This window comes from Giraffa tippelskirchi, chromosome 5 (genome assembly GCF_054371585.1).
Source record: "Giraffa tippelskirchi isolate mGirTip1 chromosome 5, T2T-mGirTip1v1.2.pri, whole genome shotgun sequence".
NCBI classification, from domain to species: Eukaryota; Metazoa; Chordata; class Mammalia; order Artiodactyla; family Giraffidae; genus Giraffa; species Giraffa tippelskirchi.
This window is the reverse complement of record NC_137279.1, coordinates 150,291,363-150,304,699: the sequence shown is the minus strand read 5'-3', so window position 1 is coordinate 150,304,699 and position 13,337 is coordinate 150,291,363.

Genomic DNA, 13,337 nt, shown 5'->3' with positions numbered 1-13,337 from the left:
GCCATGCCAATATTTTTGAAATGTGGATACAGTTATCCTAGAAGCTAGGCCTATGCTTGTACATATCAGTCACAGGAGTCAAGCCATTTCTTCTCCTCCTCCACTCCCTCTTCCTCCTTCCCACCTTCCTCTCCTTCCTCCCCCATCCCTTTTTTGCATTAAGCCAGCTTCCCTTTCATTGTCTTCTTACTGTCACTCTTAACTGAAAGAGTACCATCTGATATTAAAATGAAGGAAAATTTACTTATAATGGGTAAGGTGAGTCTTACCTATCCTCACATCTTTATTTTTACATGTTGTACATAGTGATATTACCATATTTGCAGGTTACAGATTTGATATTGTATAAGTGAGTGTTCTCCAAAGAAAGCAATGTGTATGTGTGCATATGTGTGTATAGCTCAGGGAAAGTCAATGTTGCCATTCAACTCAAAGGCCATCTGCTGGCTAATCTTTCTTTTTTGGAGGAGGTCAGTCGTTTGTTCTATTCAGGCCTTCAACTGTTTGGATGAGGCCCACCCCATGCATATTATAAAGAGTAATCTGCTTTACTCAGAGCATACCACTTTAAATGTCAATCTCTTCCATAATACCCTCACAAAAAATTCAGAATAATATTTGATCAAATATCTGGACACTGTGGCCCAGCCAAGTTAACACAAAATTGACCACCTTGTACGTGCGTGCTAAGTCACTTCAGCTGTGTCTGACTCTTTGTGACCCTATGGGCTGTAGCCTGCTAGGCTCCTCTGTCCATGAGGTTCTCCAGGCAAGAATACTGGAGTGAGTTGTGTTGCCCTCCTCCAGGGGATCTTCCCAACCCAGGGATCAAACCCGCACCTCCTATGTCTCCTGCATTGCAGGCAGATTCTTTACCACTGAGCCACCAGGGAAGCCCTTAACCATCAGAGATACCTAATGATAATACAGATACCTAATAATAATAATGACCAACATTTATTTAGCTCTTCATATGCAGCAGGTATCTGGCTAAGATTTTTACAAGCATTATTTCAGTGAATTCTCATAACAATTGTTTGAGCAAGGTGCTGCTACTATCTTTCTTTTTATGAGAAAATAACAGTGAAGGAAATTAAACATTAAAGAAAGAATTTAAGGTCAAACAGCTAATAGATACTGGAGCCAGGACATGAACCTGGCTTGTGTGATTCTAAAGCCCATGCTTTTAACAGATAAGACAGACTGCCCTTCAAGGCTACCAATTTGTTTGCCACACTTTGGTCATTTTCAGCAGAATACCCTAGCAGCATGTTGAGTAAAACAAAGTCCTTGACCTCAAAAATGTAGTAGGAGTACTGAGAGGTAGACAGTGTGCTAAATTATGCACAGGGTGCTATGTGTCCTGGAGGGCCAGGGAAAACTTCCTGGAAGAAAAGGAGTCCAAGTTGAATCCTGAGGTGTTAGCCGGATGGACAGAATTGGAAGACTGTTTTACAGCACAGGTAGAACTCAGTTTTACCACTGTCAATATTGGGTGGTGGTGGTTTAGTTGCTAAGTCATGTCCTACTCTTGCGACCCCAAGGACTGTAGCCTGCCAGGCTCCTCTGTCCATGGAATTCTTCAGGCAAGAATACTGGAATGGGTTACCATTTCCTTTTCCAGGGGAATCTTCCCGACCCAGGGATTGAAACTGGGACTCCTGCATTGCAGACAGATTCTTTACCGACTGAGCTACGAAGGAAGCATCAGTCAATATTAGGGATAGAGCTAAAAAAAAAAAAAAATAATAATAATCTCTAAGATCCCTTCTATATAAGTTTTCTATTGCTACTATAACAAATTACCACAAACGTAGCAACTTGAACAATACAAATTCATGGTTTTACAGTTCCAAAGTTTAGAAGTCTGACATGAGTCTCATTGGACTAAAATTAAACTGTTATCAGCTAGACTGTGTTCCTTTCTGGAGGATCTAGGGCAGGATCCATTTTCTTTCTCACTCAGGTTGTTGGGAGAATTCAGTCCTTCTAGCTGTAGGACTAAGGTCCTCATTTCTTTTCTGGTTGTCATCTGAGGGCTGTTCCTAGCTTCTTCACATTTGTTGTCTCATGGACTCTTTTCTCCATCTTCAAAGTCAGCAACAAGTGGGTTGAGTTCCTCTCATGCTTTGAATCTTTCCTTCTTTTTGCATTTCACCTCTCTGACCCAGTGGGGAAAGATTCTCTACTTTTAAGAACTCATCTGATTAGATTGCCCTCACTTGGGTAATACAAGGTAATTTACCATCTCAAGGCCCTTAACCTTAATCATATCTGCAAAGTTCCATTTACCATGTAAGATCACATATTCATGGGTTATGAGGTTTAAGATAGGGACATCTTGGGGTGGAGGAGTCATTATTCTACTTACCATATATTTTCTTATTTTATGAGAATTAATAATGAAATAAGAGAAAATTTGTAGAGATAATGCCTTGGTTTCCAATTTTTAAAATAATCTACACCTGTAGATAAAAGTTCTTCCTGAGCAGGAGGGAGACGTCATGGTCTGGAGTAACCCTAGATACTTCTACACATTTGGAAGGTTCTCCCCTTTCTAGGAGTATTCTAGAAGTTAAGAGCTTGGGGAGAGTTGAAGGATCTCACTAATTGGTGAGATGTGTGTTTTATCTTCAGGTTCTTCTGGAAAGTTTTATGACTATTTATGTACTCCCTAGTCTGGCTTCCGGTCTTCAGGTTGCTGAGTTAAATGAATTATGTTTTAGACAGGTTAGCACTCACTGAAGTTGGGGTGATGGTCTACAACAGTGCTTCCTTTCTACTCCCATGTCAAAGCCTAGTTAACTGGATCTTTATATCTTCCTCAGACCTTGCTGGATTCCTCCTTACTCCTCGGACCTACAATAACCAGGACCAGTATTGAGCTGGATCTTACCTGGTGGTAGGAAGGAGCAATGTGGTTTAGACCAGTACCCACATTTTGGTGGAAGATAACTAACCTGAACCAATGAGCTTAATTCTTTAACCTGAAAGCCAGAGACCATATTCCCAAATTCATGGAAGAAACAGATACATATGGAAAAGAAAAATTAGAACCTCTAGATCTAGACATCCCTCCACCGTTACACTCACTAATCTGCTAGAAGATGTATTATCAAAAAAATGAAAGGGAAGAATTGTGGCAAGCACAGTTTAGATACAGTTATTATGATATATAATTATTTTAACTAGCAAGACCACACATTTTGCAATACTGTGAAATAGAATTCATAAGTCACATATTATCTCTGGAATAGATCATACTTTTTTCAAATATAGAATTAATTTACAAGTATGGACTCTGGAACCACATAGCCGGAATTTGAATCCTGTTTTTATTTCTCATGAGGCTTTAAGCAAATAATAATAATATAATAATAGCATGATATAATATAATAATAGACATAATAATAGCACCTACGTCTCTGGATTATTTTGAACAGTAACAGGTAGAATACTGTGAACTGCTTAGCACAGTGCCTGACATATACTAAGCACTCCCTACATATTAATAGTCATTACTGGATTTATATTGTTGCTTTAAAAAATTAAAATAAGAACTCATTATTGGACTTCCCTGGTGGTCCAGTGGTTAAGACTCCCTCTGCCAATGCAAAGGACACAGGTTCAATCTCTGGGTTGGGAAGACTCCCTATGTTGTAGGGCAATTAAGCCCATGCACCACAACTACTGAAGCCCGTGTGCCCTAGAGATCGGGGTCTGCCGCAAGAGAACCCATGGCAATGAGAAACCTGTGCATTGCAACTAGAGAAAGCCCATATGCAGTAACCAAGACCCAGCACAGCCAAAAAAGTAAATAAAAAACTCATTATTGAAAACGCGTAATTATTGTCTCCAAGGTATTGGAAAGAACTTGAAGCTGGTCACACAGCCAGTTATGGTGGATCCAAGACCAGAACCCATTTCCTGGCTCCATCCTAATCCATGCTCTTGTTTCTGAACTCAGTATAGCCTGTGTATGCAATGATATTGGGTGAAATTTTTTACTCCCAGTCTCAGAAAAAATCTATAGGAGAGAAGCATTTTCTTGTCACTCCATACCCCAAATAAGCTATAACCAAATTTGACTGCATTTTTGCTTTGTTATTGCAAACAACACTTCAAAATCACTCTGTATCCTGATTTTTCATTTTTTCAAACTGGTAATGTTTTTAAAGTTGCCAGAAATTGTGACAATGTGTTTCCTTGGTTCTTTGCTTCCCCCCCAAAAAACTTATCATATTGATAATTTTTGGTAAATCTTCAAGAACATCTGATCTGGTGTCCAGTGAAGTGAAAGTCTCTCAATTGTGTCTGACTCTTTGCAACCCCATGGACTATACAGTCCATGGAATTCTCCAGGCCAGAATACTGGAGTGGGTAGCTATTCCTTTCTCCTGAGGATCTTCCCGACCCAGGAATAGAACTGGGGTCTCATGCACTGCAGGCGGATGATACCAGCTGAGCTACCAGGATGCCCAAAGCTTCATTAATAGTATTAGAAAAAATAAACTGCAATTGGCTCATAAAAGATTGAGGACGCTCCCTAACCAAAAAGCCCCCAACTTCAGACAGAAGAACCCACTGACGAGATGTGTCTCACTGAAGTTCTCAGCAAATACATGTAATAAGATTATATGATCAATAAGTTTGTTTCTAGATAAGTACATTCTCAGTTGCTAGGAGAGATTATTTAAGAAAACTTTTTCCCCCCTTCTTCCTCCTCCCTTCTTTTAATTATTCACCCAAATAGTTTATTTTATGGGATAATATTTGATAAATAAAAGGGGAAAAATGAAGAACTTATGAAATAAAATATTCACAAAGTCTGCTGAGTTGATTTACAAAAAATAATTATCTCAAATGTTAACCCCCTTTGTACAAATTATATCAAAATAAAAATGGCAAAGAGGAGGATCTATAACTGCAAGAAAGTATATATATGCTATATTTTCTTGACTTTTCCTTAATTTTTTATTTCATTTTCTCAACCCAAATTTGATCAATATTGTGGATATTTCTGTTTAATTTTCTACCCAGCATTAGTTCCACCTTCCCTGAATGACTCTTATCCTTCACCAGGCTAGTTCAGGCTTGCTAACATGGCATTGGCATAATTCTAGATGAGGATGGAAATGTGCAGTGCCTCTTGAGATATTTGCCTGGAACTTGCATGGCATTGCTTCTACTGCATTCTGTTGCCCCAAGCAAATCATAAGGCTAGTCCAGATTCAAGGAGGAGGGAGATATACTCCATGTCTTTCTAGGAGAAGCTAAAAGTCACATTGCAAAGAGAACTTCTACTGGAAAGAGGTAAACCATTGGGGACCTTTTTGCAATAAATAACTCACAATCATGGCGGGAGTTGTCTGAGCATCCTCTGAGTCATACATATCTTCCTCTGGAATCTACCAGGTACCATCCTCTGGCATGGTAGTGCTTCTTAGATACACTGAAGAGGCAGAGCCAATAGATCTTTCTAGCAGAGACAAGCCTAGCAGGTAAGTTCACAAAAAGAAACGCATATAAAGTGAATATGTAATTTAAATTTTATTTTCGAAAAAAATACTAGTATTAGGGATCATCAACAATGACAGTACGTTCACTCCATCAATGGAGAAAAATATTGTAAAAGACTGATGATTAAGTGTGCATTCTCTATAAACCTAACAAATAACAAGTTCATTTTGCATTACTTAAAAAGATAATACTTAGATATTTAAACTAACAAAAGAAAGACTGTTTATAATTTCTTCACCTCTACTTTCAAATAATACCCTGGTTACATGGGTATCATGTAGGACTCATGGGTCTCCATTTTTATTTGTTTTGCTCCTGGGAAATCATCTGATGTATTTCGGAGCTTATTTGTTGCGACTTTGTTGGTCCTTGCCCATTTCTAGTTCCTTCAATAGTTTCTTGTCTATTGTTTTTCAACCCATTCTCTTCTAAGATCTAGAGAAATAATCATAGATTTGCTAATTTCTCTGCCTGATAAACTCTGATTTGTTCACCAACATCATCTACCATGCCATGATTAATCCCAGGAAAATACTCCTAGGTAAAAAGCCAGGGGAAGCAAGTTTTGTGTGAAATATAGTACATAAAACAAAAGCATTTATAAAATATGAAATAGTGATTTTATGAGCTGGTGAATTTTAGCATCGACACTGGTTTTTATTGGAGGCTATTGTTGTTGAAGATGAGTGGCTTCTCTGCAGAGCAGTTTCTTCTCTTGTCGATCTGACCCTTGGTGAAGAGATCATCTGGTGTTTATGCCGTGCAAGCTGGCTGCTACTTCAAGGAAAGTCATGCTGTGCTTTGATAGTCTTTCCATTTGCTAGAAAATAAAAACTGATGTGGAAGAAAATATATGAGATAGTTTTACTGCAGCTGACAAGGGGAGTGATGCATGAAGGAGATAGGTAAATGCTTTTAAGCCATTAAAAAGTCATATTTCTTTGCTTTCTTTATCCTGAAAAAAATTGATTAAACATTTCTTAAAGATATAGGAGGAAAAACCCTCCTATGTGCCAGGTTTTTACAACCTTATATTTTTTTGTTTATTTTTTAGTACATTGAGAAACTTAAAATTGAAATGTCTCAAGTTGTAAGAAGCCTTGCTTTTCTTTGAAATCAGAATTGCTGTCCTTTGTTTTTACTACCATCTATCAAAATGCAACCCATCCTTTACACACCAGCTCAAATCATCTCTCCATAAAGCCATCTCTGTTATTTTTAGCTGGAAATAATTTCTCTCCTCTGTGAGCCCATATTTTTGATCTAAGCATCTTATTTCTTTATACTAGGCCTTAGGCTGCATATGAGCAACGGTCTTGTCTCATTCTTCAATTATTTATTTAGAAATTAAAAAAGTAAATTGTCTTTGAATGGAGGTCTATGATTGCTCCATTTCATGAGAGACGTCTTTTATTAAACTGTATTATTCTCTGTCTCTGTCCTTCTGTCTGTCTCTCTCTCCTTTGTCTTGTGGTTAACTGGAACTAAAATTATGGCAAAATGATTTACATGCTGTGAGGCCAACATTTCTGAGCTTCGAGTAGTTTTCAGAGTAGAACATGAGATTTAAGTATAAGTCAGTCTTTGCAGAACTGGATTAGATGTTCTATCTATTTTCAAAGATTTCCATTACCATAACCTCTCTAGCATCAGTCTAATTCCGTGTGAAAGCTCAAAAGGTCTCTGCTTAACTAGAAAACCACTCCTCTGGTCATACTCTGGGCTACGCAGTGTGGTTAGTGACATACTTTCTTCAGGGGCAAAAAAACACTAAAATATCAGAAAAAAAAAAACTTGCAAAATTTTCTAGAAAGAAAAAGTTTATTTACAAAGAATAGCATCAGAAAATAGAATAACATCAGACATCTCAGTGGGAATATAAAAAGCTAAAAGACTTATTTTATATATAACAGCATACCAATCAGGTATTATAGTGGAACAAAGCTATTGAGATACACGGAAGCTCCCAAGCGTTTACCTCCTATACATTCTTCCTCAGAAAGATACTGAAAAATGTATCTTCAATAAAGTAAGTGAGAAAATTGAGAAAAAAGCATTGTGATGCTTTGATTGAAAATTTAAATTAATTTAAACAGTCTTGGGGAAAAGGGTCTGTGTAGAGTCAATTTCTGCTGGTTTCAAATCTGTTCCAAACAAAACAAATGGTGGTAGAAATTTAGCAATTATTCCTACAATTTCAATGCAATTAGATAATTAAAAATGAAGCTAGAAATCCTAGGAAAGTCAATTCATAATGGTCAAGAGCCATCACACACTTCTCATACCTTTTAGCAGGATGCACTCCGAGATCAAAATCCTTGTGTAAAAGAAGGCATATTAGACCAAGATGGGATCCTAGAAATCCTTTTATATTTTATCATTTGTTCTTTTAAAAAATATCTTATGTGGAAGAAATGTCAACTGCTCTGAATAAAATGCTGTGAATTTTGTTTCACAACCAGAAATTGATTATATGAAGAACCAAGTGGTTTGTTACACAGTAGTACTGGAGGGACTAAGCGAAGGTTGCACAAGTCACTGTTTTGTCCATTTTTTTATTCTGTCTTATGTAAGATTGGGGTTGACTTGTTCACGAGAGGTTCCCTATACACTAGGATCCCATTTGAGTAATCTGAGTATTAGGGCTGTCTTTTAATTTCAAGTTGTACTTGCTTGGGCTCTGGGATCACTGTGAGTAGTCTGCCAGTGCCAAGGACTTGGTTTTTGGGAAAGTCTTGAACTGGAGGTATTCCCCCCTCTTCTCTCAGCCTCTTGTCTGAATCAGGATCTTGTTTCCTGTACAAGAAATGAAGTGCTAGCCAACATCCACATCCAGACAGCTTGAGAGCTGAAGGCGACTGTATGATCTGTGAAAAGACTGTGCGTGCTGATTTGCAAATTGGAGATAATTACTCTTGACAGAGGAGGGCTTTGAAGTTGCTGTGTGAAGTCAATGAAAAGTATTATGAAGCCCACACGTGAAAGGTATATTTTCTTATTAGGTCTGCTGCTCGCAGAGGGGTAACTGTAACACATCATTCATCTCTTTCCCTGTGAAAACATACTGTGGGGTTCTGTGCCATACTTGGCATGCATTATCTTCCTAGGCCACCAAATTTCACAGAATGTCAGGTAAATATGGCTTTTATGAGTACAGAACTGCCTCCACTCAAAAGTTAGACTTGTTCAAATGAATTAGCTTTTTTAGAAAACTAGCATAATTTAACTCCAGAGAGCACTGGGACTAAATTGAACGTAGAAGCTGATGTTCAGCAAGTGACTGCTAACATGGTGAAAAATGAAGCAGAAGCCAAGACCCAGAAGCTCCCCTAGACATGGAAAGGGTTCTGGGGGCAAAACAGTCCTACAGTTTGGTTTCTGGATGTCAAAAACATGTCCTTTTCTGGAAAGGGTCATACATAAAATTCAGAATTTGATGTACCTGTGATCTGGATGAGATAGAGGACAAAGTCCTGATTTGTGCTCGGGGTAGTACATTTGATATGGAAGGAGTGTCTGATCTTTTAATCTGAAGAAATTGGTTAAAAAAATTGAGACTCCTTGAGGAATGTAGTCTTAGTTCCCTTGCTGCAGGAGAGGCAAACTGAAGGTCCCTTGCTGGAGCCAGTCATGTCTGTATGCGTTCTTTTTCTACCTAAGGACACAGGGATTCAAGCTTGAGTTCCAGGTACCAGCTTATCCATCTACCTTCCCCAATACTTGTGCATTTTACCCTCTTTTGGGGGAGCTGGCATGCTGCATGGCTTGTGGGATCTCAGTTCCCCCACCAGAGATTGAACCTGGGCCAGAGCATTGAAAGCCCTTAATTCAAACACTAGGCCACCAGGGAACTTACTCTTATGCAATTTGTTTTTTGTACAGTAAGTCCCCTATACATGAGTTTCATTCCGAGAGTGTTCGAAAGTCCAATTTTTTCCTAAGTCCGCCAAAGCTAACCTAGGTACCCAACTAATACAGTCAGCTATATAGTACTGTACTGTAATAGATTTAGAATACTTTTCACACAAATAATACATAAAAGCAAACACAAAAATAAAGAAAACATTTTTAATCTTATAATACAGTACCTTGAAAAGTACAGTAGTACAGTACAACAGCTGGCATACAGGGGCTGGCACTGAGTGAACAGGCAAGAAAAGTTACTGACAGGAAGACAGAGAGGGAGTGGAGGGGGCGGTGGAGCTGAAGGATCGTCAGCAACAGGAGATGGAGGGCAAGCTGCAATTTCACTCAAGCCTGACGTTGATGGAACATACATTCGCATCTTTGAAAATTCACAACTTGAAGGTTCATAGGTAGGGTAACTACTATATTAGATATAGATATTGACCTTATGCTAGAAAACCTTTTATTGTTTTCAGATTGTTTCAGATGTACAATTCTTGTCCCTATAATGGGATTGTTCACTTTTTTGATGGCAAGGGTCATGCTGTATTAAAAAAAATTTTTTTGTGTGACTTCTTAGTATACCTGGCACATGGCAGGTGTTCAGTAGATTGGAAGTCCCCAATTTATTATCCAAGTTGAAACACTTTTGAGAGTAAAAGTAGATGCAATTGGTTGCTATGCTCAGACAACATGGGGTTGCAAAGAGTTGGAGCTACGAACATTTAATTTTGTTTCATGTTAAAGAGATTTCTTTACTGCAACAATTTTTCATCTTTAAAAAGCTAATGTGTTTTACAAATTTCCAGAGAGGTCTATAGCAAGCATTTTTGAACCACGGAATTCATATTCCATATTCTCCTTTGACCCTTCACTTTTTACCCTCCAAACTAAGGAGCATTAGCTATGTCTAATTTTTCAGAGCATGTACTTTGCAAAAATCTACATTAGTATAACGTGTTGCCTTTCAAGATTGAAATAGGCTTCATTCTCACAAGAGAATTCTGCAAGGCAGGGTATCCCTAATCACAATTACAAAGCCAGAAGTCTTATACTACTTTGATATCTACAGTAGGAGACTAAACAAGGGTAATAAAATGAATTGTTGGGAGTGAATTAGCCGAGACTTTGTAGCGAGAAATGTTTTACCTCATGTGTTTATGTATAACAGCTTTTAAAGGATTCTCAATGGTTTCAGAAATAATCCCCCTGTTCCCTTTTCTAAAAATCTAGTGACATCATTATCTATTGTATTAATAGCTGAGAAATAGTTTCCATTCTGGTTTCATCTTTATTCTGTTCTGTATGTCTCATGTGGGTTTTGTCCCACATAATATGATATGTCAGTTTTCTCCTTTAGGGCTATTATTACAAAGCCAGTCTTTGATCATGCATTTACTCAAAGTGCAGTCTTTAAGTATCAAGCTCTTATTAACAGCATTTTGCAAAAGGATATGCTTTCTTTTAAGATGTTCAGCAAGCTACTGGCTGCTTATTTATTTGCATTATATACAAAGAAAACTTTCTGATGTTATAGTTTTCTGCTCTGTTTATGTGCTTTGTTTTCTGGGGGAGGGTTATTTTAAATTTGCTTTGGCAAATTCTGCTTGGACTCTGAATCAAAAAGAGATCCCTTTTGCCTCTATGTAAAATCACTGATATCATGAGATTAAAATTTCCCTGACATTAGTATCAGTTCTTTAGTGTTTCTAAACATTAAAGATGAACAAACTTGTAATCTCAACACTAGAGATTAACAAACCTGTAATGAAATCCTTGGATGTGTTATGAAATGCCAGTGCAAAGCACAGGAGTAAAGATAAATAAGACATTTTGGGTCCAGTATTGTGTAACTATGGCTACATAATGTCTCTGTTTTTCAGTTAAGTTTGCCAGGTCATGTAAGAAAAAGAAATGGACACATGATGAAAATTTATAGACTAAATAAAAACAATATGATGTGGAAACATTAAAATCAGCCATCTACATCATAGTTTAAATTTTATATTGTATGGTCTCTCTTATTTATTTATTTATTTTTGATGGTGCTGGGACTTCATTACTGCATGGGCTTTTCTCTAGTTGTGGCAGGAGGGGTCTACTCTATGGTTGTGGTGCACGGGCTTCTCATTGCAGTGGCTTCTTGTGTTGCAGAACATGACCTCTAGGGAGTGTGGGCTTCAGGCTCTACCGCACAGGGTCAATAGTTGTGGTGTGTGGGCTTAGTGGCTCCTTACCATGTGGGATCTTCCCAAATCAGGGGTCAAACTCATGTCTCCTGAATTGGCAGGTGGATTCTTTACCATTGAGCCACCAGGGACGCCCTTGATAGTCTCTCTTATATTCTTACAATTAAACTAATAGAAAATGATATATTAAGAACAAGGATATGTACATAATTGACATTTATTCCCAGTGAACATCAAAGTACTATACTGAGCAGGCTATATATTAGCTAGACTAAATGATTTGTACTTTTTAATTTTAAGAGATATTGCCCAATATCTCCATGGATGTTGTGTGTCACTTTGCACTCCTACTAGCAAAGAATAAAAGTGTTTTTTTCCCTATCAATTGCCAACACAAGAATTTATCAAATGTTTGGTCTTTATCAATCTGATAGATGAAAAATGGTATCTCATTATACTTTTAACTTGCATTTAGGGAACATCTTTCATATATTTGAATCATTGTATTTCCTTTTATACCAACTTTCTGTCTCACTTTCCTATTGGGTGAGGAATGCTTGGCAGAGAGTTTCTGTTGAATTAATAGCATTATTATTATTCTATATTCAATAGCAATAGATATAGATTTGTAGAGTGAGATGATTTTTTTTAATATGGAGATGCCAAAGAGTGAACTTCAGCACATTGATAGTCTACATTTTTATTATAAAATTTTTAACCCAGGTTAAATGGATATATTTCATAGTTATTTCTTTTTGTGTTGTGAAGTGACAGAATTATTCAGTATTGCATCTATTGCAAAATACTACTTCCCATCGGGCTTAAACACACTATGGTTTTATATTCTATTATGTTCTAATTGCAGATAAAATAGATAAAATAATTTTGCTTTTCTTCTTTCTTTTCATGCTTTATAACTAACAGATTATAGTTTTCCCCTTTGCTCTGAATAAAGAGTGGGTCAAGAGGCAATGGACACCTAGAGTTCATTATAGAAATAATCTTGGGTGGGGGGTCCAGGAAGGGGAACACATGTAAACCCATGGCTGATTCATGTCAATGTATGGCAAAAACTATTACAATATTGTAAAGTAATTAGCCCCCAACTAAAATAAAAATAAAAATAAAAAATAAATAAAAAAAAGAAATAATCTTGTAAAGTTTTACCCAAAGAATTACAATGATACTTATGATATTAAGTCTTTTATAAACACTTATTAAAAACTAAAAATAATCCCATGATCCAGGCTTCAGCAAAAATATTATATAGCCACTTGCAGAAACTGAGATATGATGAATTTACTTGTCCAAAGTCAGTCTACATGACCACAGGAGTTGGACACTATCCTTGTCTTATCTCATTTACCAACTGCTATTTCTGGTTGTGCTGCTGTGTACTTATGATGTACCAGGGCAGCATTCAGAACACAGGGATGCAAATGTGGTTAATATTTGGCCCCATCCCTAAAGAGATAGCTTTTTTTTTTTTTAACTTGTTTATTTAGTTGCATCAGGTCTGAATTGTGGCACACAGAGTCTTCTTTGTGGTGTGCAGACTAAATTGCCCCACAGCATGTGGGATCTTAGTTCCCTGACCAGGTATTGAACCCACGTCAACTGCATCAGAAGCTGGACTCTTAAGCAATGGACCATGGAAATTTCTTGCTTGAACAGCTCTATTGAGGCCTAATTGAACTTACAATAAACCACAAATAGCTAGAG